Source organism: Lygodium microphyllum, chromosome 6 (genome assembly GCF_053477565.2).
Source record: "Lygodium microphyllum isolate KBCC chromosome 6, Lygodium_microphyllum_v1.1.10, whole genome shotgun sequence".
NCBI lineage: Eukaryota > Viridiplantae > Streptophyta > Polypodiopsida > Schizaeales > Lygodiaceae > Lygodium > Lygodium microphyllum.
In genome coordinates, this window is record NC_141140.1 from 106,278,327 (window position 1) to 106,290,531 (window position 12,205).

General features: G+C 40.0%; 1 pseudogene across 1 annotated transcript; it reads right to left on the reverse strand.

Annotated features, from left to right (window-relative positions):
* Positions 1-3,377: 3,377 nt before the first annotated feature.
* Positions 3,378-7,841, reverse strand: LOC148034919 (pentatricopeptide repeat-containing protein DOT4, chloroplastic pseudogene; annotated as a pseudogene). Its single transcript, XR_015691128.1, has 2 exons — positions 5,451-7,841; positions 3,378-5,361 (listed from the first exon to the last, which is right to left on the reverse strand). The product of XR_015691128.1 is annotated as a pentatricopeptide repeat-containing protein DOT4, chloroplastic pseudogene (transcript).
* Between the last annotated feature and the right edge of the window lie 4,364 nt (positions 7,842-12,205).

Below are 12,205 nucleotides of genomic sequence, written 5' to 3' on the forward strand. Positions count from 1 at the left end.
AATTCCTGCAACCTGTTAACACCCTATGGAAACCCTGTTTGGCCCTATAGGAATACCCTGAGTGAAGGAAAACCTTGTAAACCACTGTAGCAACCAGGAGAGGGTTATGGGGCACTTGTAGGGCTCAAGAACAACCTGTAGATGGATATACACCTGCTGTTTTATCTGTCAAACACTTGTAGATGTCCTGCCTCTCTTCCAATGGTTCACCAACAACTTATGGAACCCTCATTATTGCTGATCAATGATGTACTTGGGCCATACTCTAATGATGGAAATGTACCTGCACCTAAATTTGAAAATAGAATGGGCTCTGAGACAAGAGGGGTGTGCAAAGTTCCACCTCAAGCCAGGTTGTGCACCCCTTCAGGGTCTTAATCGGGAAGGGAGGGTCACCTCTCTTTTGTCTTCCCAACTCGCCTGGCATCCGCTTTTCCTCGCGGGAACCAACATAGCAAGTACATTCTAATGGCTAATCAAACAAGGATGCTATGCATTGACTGAAAAAGTCTTTGAACTTTTAATGAAATGCAAGTGGGTATTGGAAAATGACTGAATTGAAAAGGCTATGGATAGAACATTACCCTTTTGCAGTGACTCACTGCTTTTACAATGTTTTTACTTACCATTTTCATCATTATTTCAGTCCTATAGCATCAATGCTCAACCATCCAACAAAAATTCAAAGTCGAGTAGGCAGTGAGTAGCATTTATACAATCAATTGAGCTTCAACATTTGAATGGACAGAAAAGAACTCATCAAACAATCATAATCAATCCAGGGCTGAATTCTACATGCCTTCAATAGGAATTAAGAGGTTCTACTACACTTAATCTCTCTTATGAACAATAGGACTAGTTCAACAATTGGATGAAAGAGAGATTAAGTTGAAAGTACTAGAATTACCTCTTTAATGCTGATAGAAAGTAGTGGATAAATCCAATCAATCAACCTTCAGCATAAGATCCCATCAATAGACCAAGATTTAAATCAATAAGATCAATCTTCAAGAAGGATTTGTCCAATATGATTGCTCCCAAGTAATCTTCAGCTCTTGATCAATAAGATTGCTCCAATGCAACCAAAAGAAGCAAATGATTTAATAGAAGTCTTCAATAGCTTGTTGGAGACGATCCTTTGCGTTTTAATGAGTGTAAATTCTCATTAGAATCATGGATTCCATGAATTTTCAGACATGGCCATGTTCAAGAGACTAAAAATGCCTTCAAACTTAAAGAAATTATTCAATGTAAGCCCAATATTTGAGGAATACCTTCAATTGAACCTTCCCGAAGTTGTAGACAACAAAAGCCCCATGAAATTGAAGAAGATAATCCAAGAATTGGATTCTTGAAGCTTGCTCCCTGTTTTGACTCCATAGCCACCATATTTTGAAGCTTCGCGCCCAAGAAGGCTTCAATGTCAGTCCCTCAAGTGTTGAGGAAGCTTCAAGTTACTTGTTAGAGTAAAAGCCATTTGATTCTTTGAAGAAATTCCAAGAAAATCACTGCTGTCCTAAAATCTGCCATAGCTAGGGTTGTGAAGAAAGCTTCAGGGCTGAATGAGAGTGAAAGATCAAGCAATAGAGTGTAGGTACTTCATGTCAGTGATGCCAATGATCCATCAAATGAAGAAGAAGCTCAGTGATGAAGGAGATTACTGAATAACCAGCCAGCAAGGAGCACCAAAAAAATAGCGCAAACTGTCCAGGAGCCTCTTCTTCTCCACATGATCATTATCTTGCTGAAGATCCCTCAACTAGGTAGTCCATTTGTTACTCAGGGCCTCAAGAATCAACTCCAGTAGGTGGCTTGAAGAGAGATGATCATGGCAAAGAGAAATGAGCAAAGATCTCCATGGCAGTTTTCAACAAGAAGCTTGGAAAGAGAAAAGAGAAGCTTGTTCCAAAAAGTAACCACGGTTTAACCTCTCCAAACCCTGTTTAGGCTTTAGTCCATGATCCTTCAAAATGGCCCAAAATTGACCACGTACCACCAAAATGACCATGAATCCACCATTGTTTCTTTAGACATTCTTCAAGACCATCAAATTTAGTCACGATTTACTGCAGAAACCTTAACTAGTCACGGTTTTAACCGAATCAAATCCTGTAACTAATTCTTGTCCTCCAGTTACTCTGTGCCTAAACTGTAACCAAATTCACCATGAAAATGACTCTTCCCATAGATCAAAATCCATGCTCTGATACCAATGTAATAAAGCTAAATTCCACATCAAGTTTTTAAACTGAAAATACAAGAAATAGACATAAAATGCTAGGAAGCCATAGCCAAGGTGGCTTGGCAAGAAATGATATTACCAATATTGGTTGAGAATCAAATGATGAGAGGCTGCAACAAGGTATGCACCCCAAGCTATGGTGGCCAAGAGTATTCACGGTACTCTTAGATGGTGGAAGGTTGAGACCTCAAACAAAAAATGTTTGTAAAATGGCAAAAAGATACTACACATATTACACCTCCACCTTTTATACTTACCCTAGACTAAGACATTTATGCTTTATTACAAACAGGTCCCTCCCAACAGGTTTGACACCATGACAGGTCTGACATCACGCCACGTGCGTCGACTAAGGTCTTTAGGACACATCTAACATCACACGATAGAGAGAGAGAGAGAGAGAGAGAGAGAGAGAGAGAGAGAGAGATTATTTATGAGAGAGAGAGAGAGAGTTCTATGACCTGTCATATACATAATGACTCAACATTCGTGAGTAATTCAAACATGGCATAAGAAAAAGGCTAGAGAGTGTGTGTGTGTGTTTGGTGGTTCATGTCAAAGAGATGTTATCTGTTATTAAAATCATTATAATAGAGAGTGAGTATCCACTGCCAAGTATTACTGAGAGAGAGGATTCTCTGTTGCAACCTCTACACTGTATGGGCCAGTGGGTTGGGGTCATTTACTGGATTTGGCTACAGCACAGTGCAGAGACATCATTCGATTCACTACTAATGAGGTGGGTGCAAAGTCAGAGAGAGAAATAGGAAGAGAGGGTCATTTTTTATGGGTCTTTTTCCTTGTTTGGCTCATTATTGGGAGTGCAATAGTAGATTTGTATGCCAAGTATGGCTCGCTTGCAAAAGCACATGAAGTGCTCCTAAAACTTCTTGTTCAAGATGTGGCCATTTGGACTGCAATTATTGCAGGATATACTGAGCATGGGTTTGGTGAGGAGGCTTTGAATTGTTTTAAAAAAATGCAATTAAAGAATGTGCATCCAGTTGCTATCACATTTACTTGCATCTTGAAAGCATGTGGAAGCATTGGAGCTTTAGAAACAGGTAGAGAGATACATGCTGAGACAACCAAAAGAGGACTGGAGAGGGGCCTTCCTGTTGCGAATACATTGATAGATATGTATGGAAAATGTGGCTCCCTAATGGAAGCACATGATGTGTTTCACAAGTTACCTAGTAAAAGTATTGTGTCTTGGACTGCCATGATAAATGGCTATGGTGAGAACCATAGCAGCGGCATGGCTATTCAATGTTTTGAAAATATGAAAGAGCAAGGTGTAAAACCCAACGATGTCACTTTTCTCTGTCTTCTTGCAGCATGCAGCCAAGCAAGCTTGGTCTTGAAGGGACATGAGTATTTCAATATGATGATTAAAGAGCATAAAATTGAACCTACTCTTGATCACTATGCCATAATGGCTGATATTCTTACACAATCTGGACATCTTTAGAGGCGGAGAAATTTTCCAAAGTGATGCAATGTCTTCCAACCAAAGAGGTTCTTAGAGCTCTCCTTACTGCTTGTAAAATTTATGGGGAGTTAGAAGTAGGACTTAGATGCTTTCAGCAGCTTGTGTTTACAAATGAAGAAGATGATATTGCATACATGCTTATGGCGGATATGTATACAAGTGAAGGAAGATGGAGTGAAGCTGTCAAAATGGAAGAAATGAGAAAAATTACAAGGGCAAAAAAAGTGCATGCAAGTGCATCAACAGAAGTGAACAAAGTAATGCAAGACTTTGTCATAGGCAATGGCTTGAGCAAGGACACATCAGTAATGTTGGAGGCTCTGAATTTGCATATGAAGGGCGAAGGATATGTGCCTGGTTCGGATTTAGTAGTGTCACATGTGTGATGTCGAAAAACAGCCTATGTTGATGACTTTGCAGATGAATATTCTATAAATTGAAAAGCCTGAGAGCTAACTATGATACTTTATTTCTGCCAGAGGTCTTCTTCAACCACCCAAATTAGTTGGGTTCACAAGCCAGAATCATTGGAAGGTTCCTTTTTTGAGATGCCTCGCTATAGGGATGCATCCTCCTTTCTGCAGTTTAGTATGCTTCTACCTTATATACATAGGTTGTGACAAGAGGGGGCCAACATTAACTGTGACAGCATTGTGGGTGGTCTTATATAGGTTGTGACAAGAGAGGGCCAGCAAGTCTCAAACTGACAAACAGCTGATTTTGTTAACTATGGCAGCATTGTGGGTGGTCTTATGTAGATCCGACTTATTATACAGTGCGTTAAGCCTTTGATAGCAATCCCCAAAACCGGAAATGGATTTTCACTTGAGCTGCCTGTGGGTTTGTGGTCAAGGCCATTTGACAGTAGGGGGTAGTGGTTTTGAAAACCACCTTGAATCTGCTTTGCTCTCCATCTGATAGGCTTGGAGATGCCCTGCAATCTTACAATTAATGGTGAGGTGCAAGCCCACCTAGATTGTTGGTTGTTTGGGATAACATGACAGTGTCCCGATCTGGAAAGCTGGCATTGGCTTCCAACACCATTCCCCACCCTTAGCTGTGCCCGCTATTTGAGGAGCTTCCACCTTGTCTCTATGTATGTCTTCTTCAAATGCAAATAAAAATCATAGGCATGTGTTTCTTCTGTTGTTTCAATGCCTGTCATTTTATGAGCATGTACTTCAGTTCAACACAGACATGCAGCTATAAGAGAATATCCAGCAGTTTTCCCTATCTTGTTGAGCTTCTATATCTGTCTCTCTTACCCTTGTTTCACTTTCATGCGTTTTATTTCTCCTCTTGCCCTCATGGGACAAGCTTCCATTTTTTTTCTATTAAAACCACTGTTCTTGAGTCTCCGTGCAGATTCTGGATGTTTTCACTGGCAGTATGAACACTGCCACTGGCTCCTCTCTCCAACGAAAGACTACCTGAAGAATAATGATGATTGTAGAAGAGGAGGAGGAGTCCTAAAATAAATAGACCAAATATGACAGCTAGTCAACTAGGATTATATGTTGGTCGACTAGCATAAAAAGCCAAAATCCTTAACCATTTGATACAACAAAAAAAGAAAAGAATGCGTTTAAATATTACCTTAGCTTGGCCAAATGTTCATGCGGTGCTCCTTCACCAAACAAAGGTTTTGATATCATTCAGAATGTTGTCCTAAACCAAAGAACATTTGTATTCATACCTGATAGAGAAAAATCTTACGTGATTGAGTCTGAGACGCATGCAACATAAACAGTCTGAAAACACCGTGTGACAACCAGCTCCAATTTGGAAAAACATCCAGAATCTGCACGAAGACAAAGCAACAATGGTTTTAGCAAAGAAAAAATTGAAAGCTTGTCCCACAAGTGCAAGAGGACAAAATGAAATGCATGAAAGTGAAACAAGGGCAAGTGAGACAGAGATAGAAGCTCAACAGGATAGGGCAAACTATTGGATATTCTCTTATAGCTGCATACCTGTGTTAAACTGAAGGACATGAACATAAAATAGCAGGCACTGAAACAACAGAAGAAACACATGCCTATGATTTTTATTTGCATTTGAAAAAGACAGACACAGAGACAAGTTGGAAGCTTCTCAAACAGCGAGCACAACCAAGGGTGGGAAACGGTATTGGAAGCCAATGCCAGCTTTCTAGATCAAGGTAATCTCATGTTACCCCAAACAACCAACAATCCAGGTAGGCCTGCACCTATTGTAAGATTGCAAGGCACCTCCATACCTGTCAACCCTAGAGCAAAGCAGATTCAAGGTGGTTTTCAAAACCACTACCCCCCACCGCCAAATGGCCTCGGCCAGAAACCCACATGTAGTTGAAGTGAAGACCCATTTCCAACTTTAGGGATTGATATACCAAAGGCTTAATGCACTGTGTAATAAGTCGGATCTACATAAGACCACCCACAATGCTGTCACAGTTAACCAAATCAACTGTCTGTCAGTTTGAGACTTGCTAGCCCCCTCTTATCGCAACCCATGTATATAAGGTAGAAGCGTACTAAACTACAAAAAGAAGGATGCATCCCTATAGCCAATCATCTCAAAAAAAGAACCTCCCAATGCTTCTAGCTACGAACCCAACTAACGTGGGTGGCTGAAGAAGACCTCTGGCAGAAATAAGATATCATAGTTAGCTGTCAATCTTTTCAAATTACAAAATATTCATCTACAAAGTTATCAGCATAGGCTGTTTTTCAACATCACATATGTGACACTATCAAATCCAAACTAGGCACATATCCTTCGCTCTTCATATGCAAATTCAGAGCCTCCAACATTGCTGCTGTGTCCTTGCTCAAGCCATTGCCTATGACAAACTCTTGCAGTACTTTGTTCACTTTTGTTGACGCACTTGCAAGCACTTTCTTTGCCCTTACACTTTTTCTCATTTCTTCCATTTTGACAGCTTCACTCCATCTTCCTTCACTTGCATACATATCCGCTATAAGCATGTATGCAGCAGCATCTTCTTCATTTGTAAACACAAGCTGCTGAAAGCATCTAAGTTCTACTTCCAACTCCCCATGAATTTTACAAGCTATAAGAAGAACCCTGAGAACCTCTTTGGTTGGAAGACATTGCATCACTTTGGCAAATTTCTCTGCCTCATAAACATGTCCGGATCGTGCAAGAATATCAACCATACATGCATAGTGATCAAGAGTAGGCTCAATTTTATGCTCTTTAATCATCATATTGAAATACTCCTGTCCCTTCGAGACCAAGCTTGCTTGGCTGCATGCTGGAAGAAGACAGAGAAAAGTGACATCGTTAGGTTTTACACCTTGCTCTTTCATATTTTCAAAACATTGAATAGCCATGCCGCTGCTATGGTTCTCACCATAGCCATTTATCATGGCAGTCCAAGACACAATACTTTTACTAGGCAACTTGTGAAACACATCATGTGCTTCCATTAGGGAGCCACATTTTCCATACATATCTATCAATGTATTCGCAACAGGAAGGCCCCTCTCCAGTCCTCTTTTGGTTGTCTCAGCATGTATCTCTCTACCTGTTTCTAAAGCTCCAATGCTTCCACATGCTTTCAAGCTGCAAGTAAATGTGACAGCAACTGGATGCACATTCTCTAGCTGCATTTTTTCAAAACAATTCAAAGCCTCCTCACCAAACCCGTCCGCAGTATATCCTGCAATAATTGCAGTCCCCAAGACCACATCTTGAACAGGAAGTTTTAGGAGCACATCCTGTGCTTCTGCAAGCGAGCCGCACTTGGCATACAAATCTACTATTGCACTCCCAATAAAGAGGTCGTTCTCAAAACCCTGCTTGGTGATATCAGAATAAAGTTTATGGCCTCTTTCCAAGGCCTTTAAGCTGCTACAAGCCTTTAGCATTGAAGTATACGTGACATCGGCTGGGGGTACTCCGTCCGACCTCATCTGCTCAAAACAGTCCAGTGCTTCCTCGCCAAGCTCATGATCAGCATATCCTGCAATCATAGCATTCCAAGAGACGCCATCCCGGACCTGCAGACTCCGGAAAATGCACTGAGCATCTGGGAGGCAACCACAGTTGCTGTACATATCTACCAAAGTGTTGCCAATGAAAGGGTCACCTTCCAGGCCCTTCTTGACAACGTCAGCGTGTACGGCGTGTCCTGTTTCGATATTGACAAGCGCAGAACAGCCTTTGAGGAGGGAGACGAAGGTGTAACTGTTCGGCTGGACATGTTCCCCAGCATATAGTCGGGGAGCGGCTCCCCAGCAGCAGCGGCAGCGTTTAAGGGTTGGGTGGGTTGTACGAAAACCAGACTCGATGCCTAGGGACGAACACCGCGGTGGATTTCAAGCTTTTTAAAAAAGCATAAGTTTAATCCCCGCCAGCAGCTTTTTGAACAATCATTAAGGTCTCAACATTTGTGTTGTGTTACATGAGACACTTTATGATCAAGTTACCTAGTAGTCATTCCGGCATCTATGTGGGGTTGCACGAGAAACCACATTCAGTTCTTAGCGAGCAACAGACCAATGGATTTCAAACTCTATCCATACACGACACTGTGATAGTATCCAATAAACTGCCAAAAATTGTATCACATTAAAAAAAACATACATCCAAGTTTATTATGAGACTGATCCCCACCAACCTTTAGAGCAATCGTTAAGGTTTCAAGATGTGTTTTATGTGAGAGGCTGGAATTGATCAATTGGATTTCAGTGTGTCACATGAGAGGCTGCTTTCAATTTCTGAAGATGGACTAGCAGGTTTCTTACTTGCTCTTATGATATAGAGCACTTTATGGGATCGGGACCAGTTAGAGTTTTTTTTCGTGATGTCATGTCATTCCTGGCAATGTATTTCGTACCCTCACATTTCCGGCAATTTATTTGGTACCCTCACATCACCCCATATGAGTAGAGCTAGAAATCAACCAATTCATCCTAAGGAATCAAACTTGGCGTCTCATGCTACACATACGCATGCCTTATCAATTGCCCTAAATGATGCTAGGTGGAACCAATGAGTTTCTTGCTTGATCTTCTAGTATGGAGCATTCTATGGGTTTCAAGCCGTGTTGCAAGAGAGCCTAAGTTTGACTCCTAGTAGTGGACTTCTTCCTTTTCTCAAATGGAACATTACAAGGGCCACTATAATAATATGCAAGTAACATAAGCTAGTATTGAGTAATAATTTAGATCATCCTAAGAAATAAGAACCTAGCTCTATGAGAACATATAATCTACTCGATCCATTCTCCTTACATTATCTTTTTTAAACCATCCAAGATTAAACTTTGTAACTGTGTTACAAGAGACATCAACCATGTATGAGCACCAAGATTATGTGAGCAAGACAACTCGTGCATGTACCAAGTCAATAGTTCATTAGATGATTATAGAATACATGGTTATAGACCTTTAGGGTAATAGATTACACTAAGATTATGTGAGCAAGACAACTCCTGCATTTACCAAGTCAATAGTGCACTAGATGATTATAGAATACCCGGCTATAGACCTTTAGGGTTCCAAGGTTCACAAAAAATGGAACAAGTCTATGGTTGGGTGTGTCGTATATATGGTTAGCTGTCATGTTAGGTGTCTAGTGTGTTGCTATTAGGGGGCAAGTGCAACCCAAAATAAAGGATCTCAATACTTGGTCTAAAATTAGATATGGTTAGCTGGAACATTTGACAAGCACACTATTCAAAGTAGTGTGGTATCTTAAGACAACCATGGCTATAGCAAAAGCTCAAACTCATGTGTCTAAGCTTTCGTGGCACTCAAAAGTAGTCTCTAAATTTCTCTTTGTTAAATTCTGTGAGATTGCAAGAGTCGCATCATCACAATCTTTCTAGCTATCTCCTCATCTTTATTATTAGAGCATCCAATCACCATCTCCGGCTTCTTGCTAGCCATGTCCATCGCCATATCCTTCTAGAATCAGAATTGTTCTACTTTGTTAAAACATAATCAAGAACAAAAATAGTTAAGCAATCCATAATTTAATTGGCATATTAATATTATTTGTTAAACTGGCTAAATTTATGCATATATTGAAAATAGTCATCTTTGCATAGGGTTGAATAAGAATGGAAGAAGGAGGTAAGTTAAAATAAAGAGATAAGACAAGAACATCACATTGCATATGATTCTTTCCCCAAAGGTTTGTGTCTCTAGCTCCGTACCTTGACTCTTATTGATTTTGATTGAGAAACCATACATTAATAATATGAAACCAAGCTTTTATGAGAGTTTCTTTAGTCCATGAATAGCTTTTCTATTATTCTAAATATTAGGCTTTAGCCATGTTAGCGTACATTATGTATGACCTTAGTCGACTGAGAAAGTCACACATCAATGTTGGATTTAGGGTTGCACGAATGCATACATGCAACTTAGAGAATAAGGAGCTAGAGACCACACAACATAAAGTGTATTGAGAAGTATAACTATAGAAGATCTCCTAAACTAAAGTTGGTCTAAGGTATATGGGGACATATACAAAGCTAAGTGAAAAATCCTCCTAGTGAGGGAAAAAAGTGACTTGACAATCCTAGGTGTGAATCCCCTCCAGGAGTGATGTGCTAAACAATAGCCAACACTCATGTATAGAGAACTACCAAACCCAATGAACTATGATTAATCGACAAAGTAGAGTAAGGCCAAAGATTTGCAAATTGCAATAAGCTTTCAACTTCCGATCGAGTAAATCCTTTGCAAAAATATCTACAACATTCTCCTACGTTGGGACATAGAGCAAGGCAATCTCTCTTTGTAGAGAGTTGTTCCTTACATAATGATAATGCACCTTAATGTGCTTAGTGTGAGCATGGAACATTGGGTTCCATGCAACTACCAATACCCATTAAAGATGGTAGTATTGTTGTTCAACACCTAATTTAGCAAAAAGATGTCTAAGCTAAAAACACTCAACCATAGCTATAAAAGCTACCATGAACTAAGCTTCACAACTAGAAGTGGCCATGGTAGGTTGCTTTTTTATCAACCCCTATATGCATGAGTTCCAAGCCTAAAGAAAAAACCACTTGTAAATACATGAGCGTCATACCAACCAACCGAACCAAAATCCAAAAACACATATACATTTGGCAAGGATGATTCCCCCTTGAGGTAAAAATAGCCCAAGGTTTTGAGGAACACTCAAATAGTGAAACATATGCTTTATTGCATACCAATGCTTTGTGCCTTGGATGTGCATAAAACTTCTCATCAAGGAGACGAAGAGGAAGAGATTCTAGATGAGATAGATGTTTGATGTATTTGTATTTTCTTTTTGCTCCTTCTTGACATGTCATTTGTATTTCGCTTTTAGTTCTTGATGTTTAAACTCAGCCTTTATATCTTTGATCTTTTGTAAGTTTGGCCTTCCCTTCGTTATAAATTTAGAAAGATGTTTTCATTCTATATATTCCAAGTTTCAACCTTCAGCTTTAAGTTCTTCAATACTTCAGTATTGATAAATTAAGTTTTCTTGCAAGTCTTAGAATCTTTTTAAGTGGAATACTACATAATATGAACCCCTCGTATCTCCTTGATGACATGGTGTTCCCATTCCCGTTTCACCCCTTCTAAAAATTAATGTTCCGGTTCCCATTTATGTTCCCATTGCGATGTTTCCTACAACTATGGTGTTGATTGATACGAAGGCATTGGAACATAAATGTTTCCATAAGGTGGCGGTGGAGGTGGAGGCACTAGGACATGTAAGCCTTGTCCAAATGTTGGTTGGGACACAACATAATGACCAGAGGGTCCACTAGGTAATGCCGTGGAGGCAAACTATGGCACTATTTGATCCACACTCATGAGAGACTAGGGGGAATATCTAGGTTGCAATGATCCCAAAAGTGTATGAGGTAAAGGTGGAACACCACCCGTCTGAGGAAGAGATGAGGTCCTAACAGCTATGCCTAAGTTTGAAGAATCCCCCGATGTGGTGAATGAAAACACGTGATCCTACATGAGAGGCAACATGCGCTGCACTTAATGAAGGCTGAAAGGATGTGGCAATGGAATAAGAGGGTGGGATGGGAGGAAAATTAAATGGATTTGTGATAGTAGATGTGGGAAATAATGTGGGTTCCTTTTGTCCATTAAATGTGTTAAATTAAAATAATGATGATGAAGATGCACCTACATTTTGACCTTTGAAAACAAAATTGTTTGAAGGAAAAGAAGAGGAAGGAGTACTCATAGTTTCTTATTTCAACTGCTTACCTAGTATTGAGTTCATAAAGAAGTATTTCTCTTCCTCATTACTCATAAACCAAAAATTGTTTTGCATACGTTCTTCATGATGAAAATCATCCATACCAATAGGAGAAGGAGAATCATCATTAACAAAATCTGAAATGGTAGACATACCTGGCACCAGAGAGAATAAGTATGAAGGCAATGGAGTGTACTCTATGCGAGTTTCTACTTGTGGATGGCCAGTCCTAAGTGGAGATTCCACCCTTCTTGCAT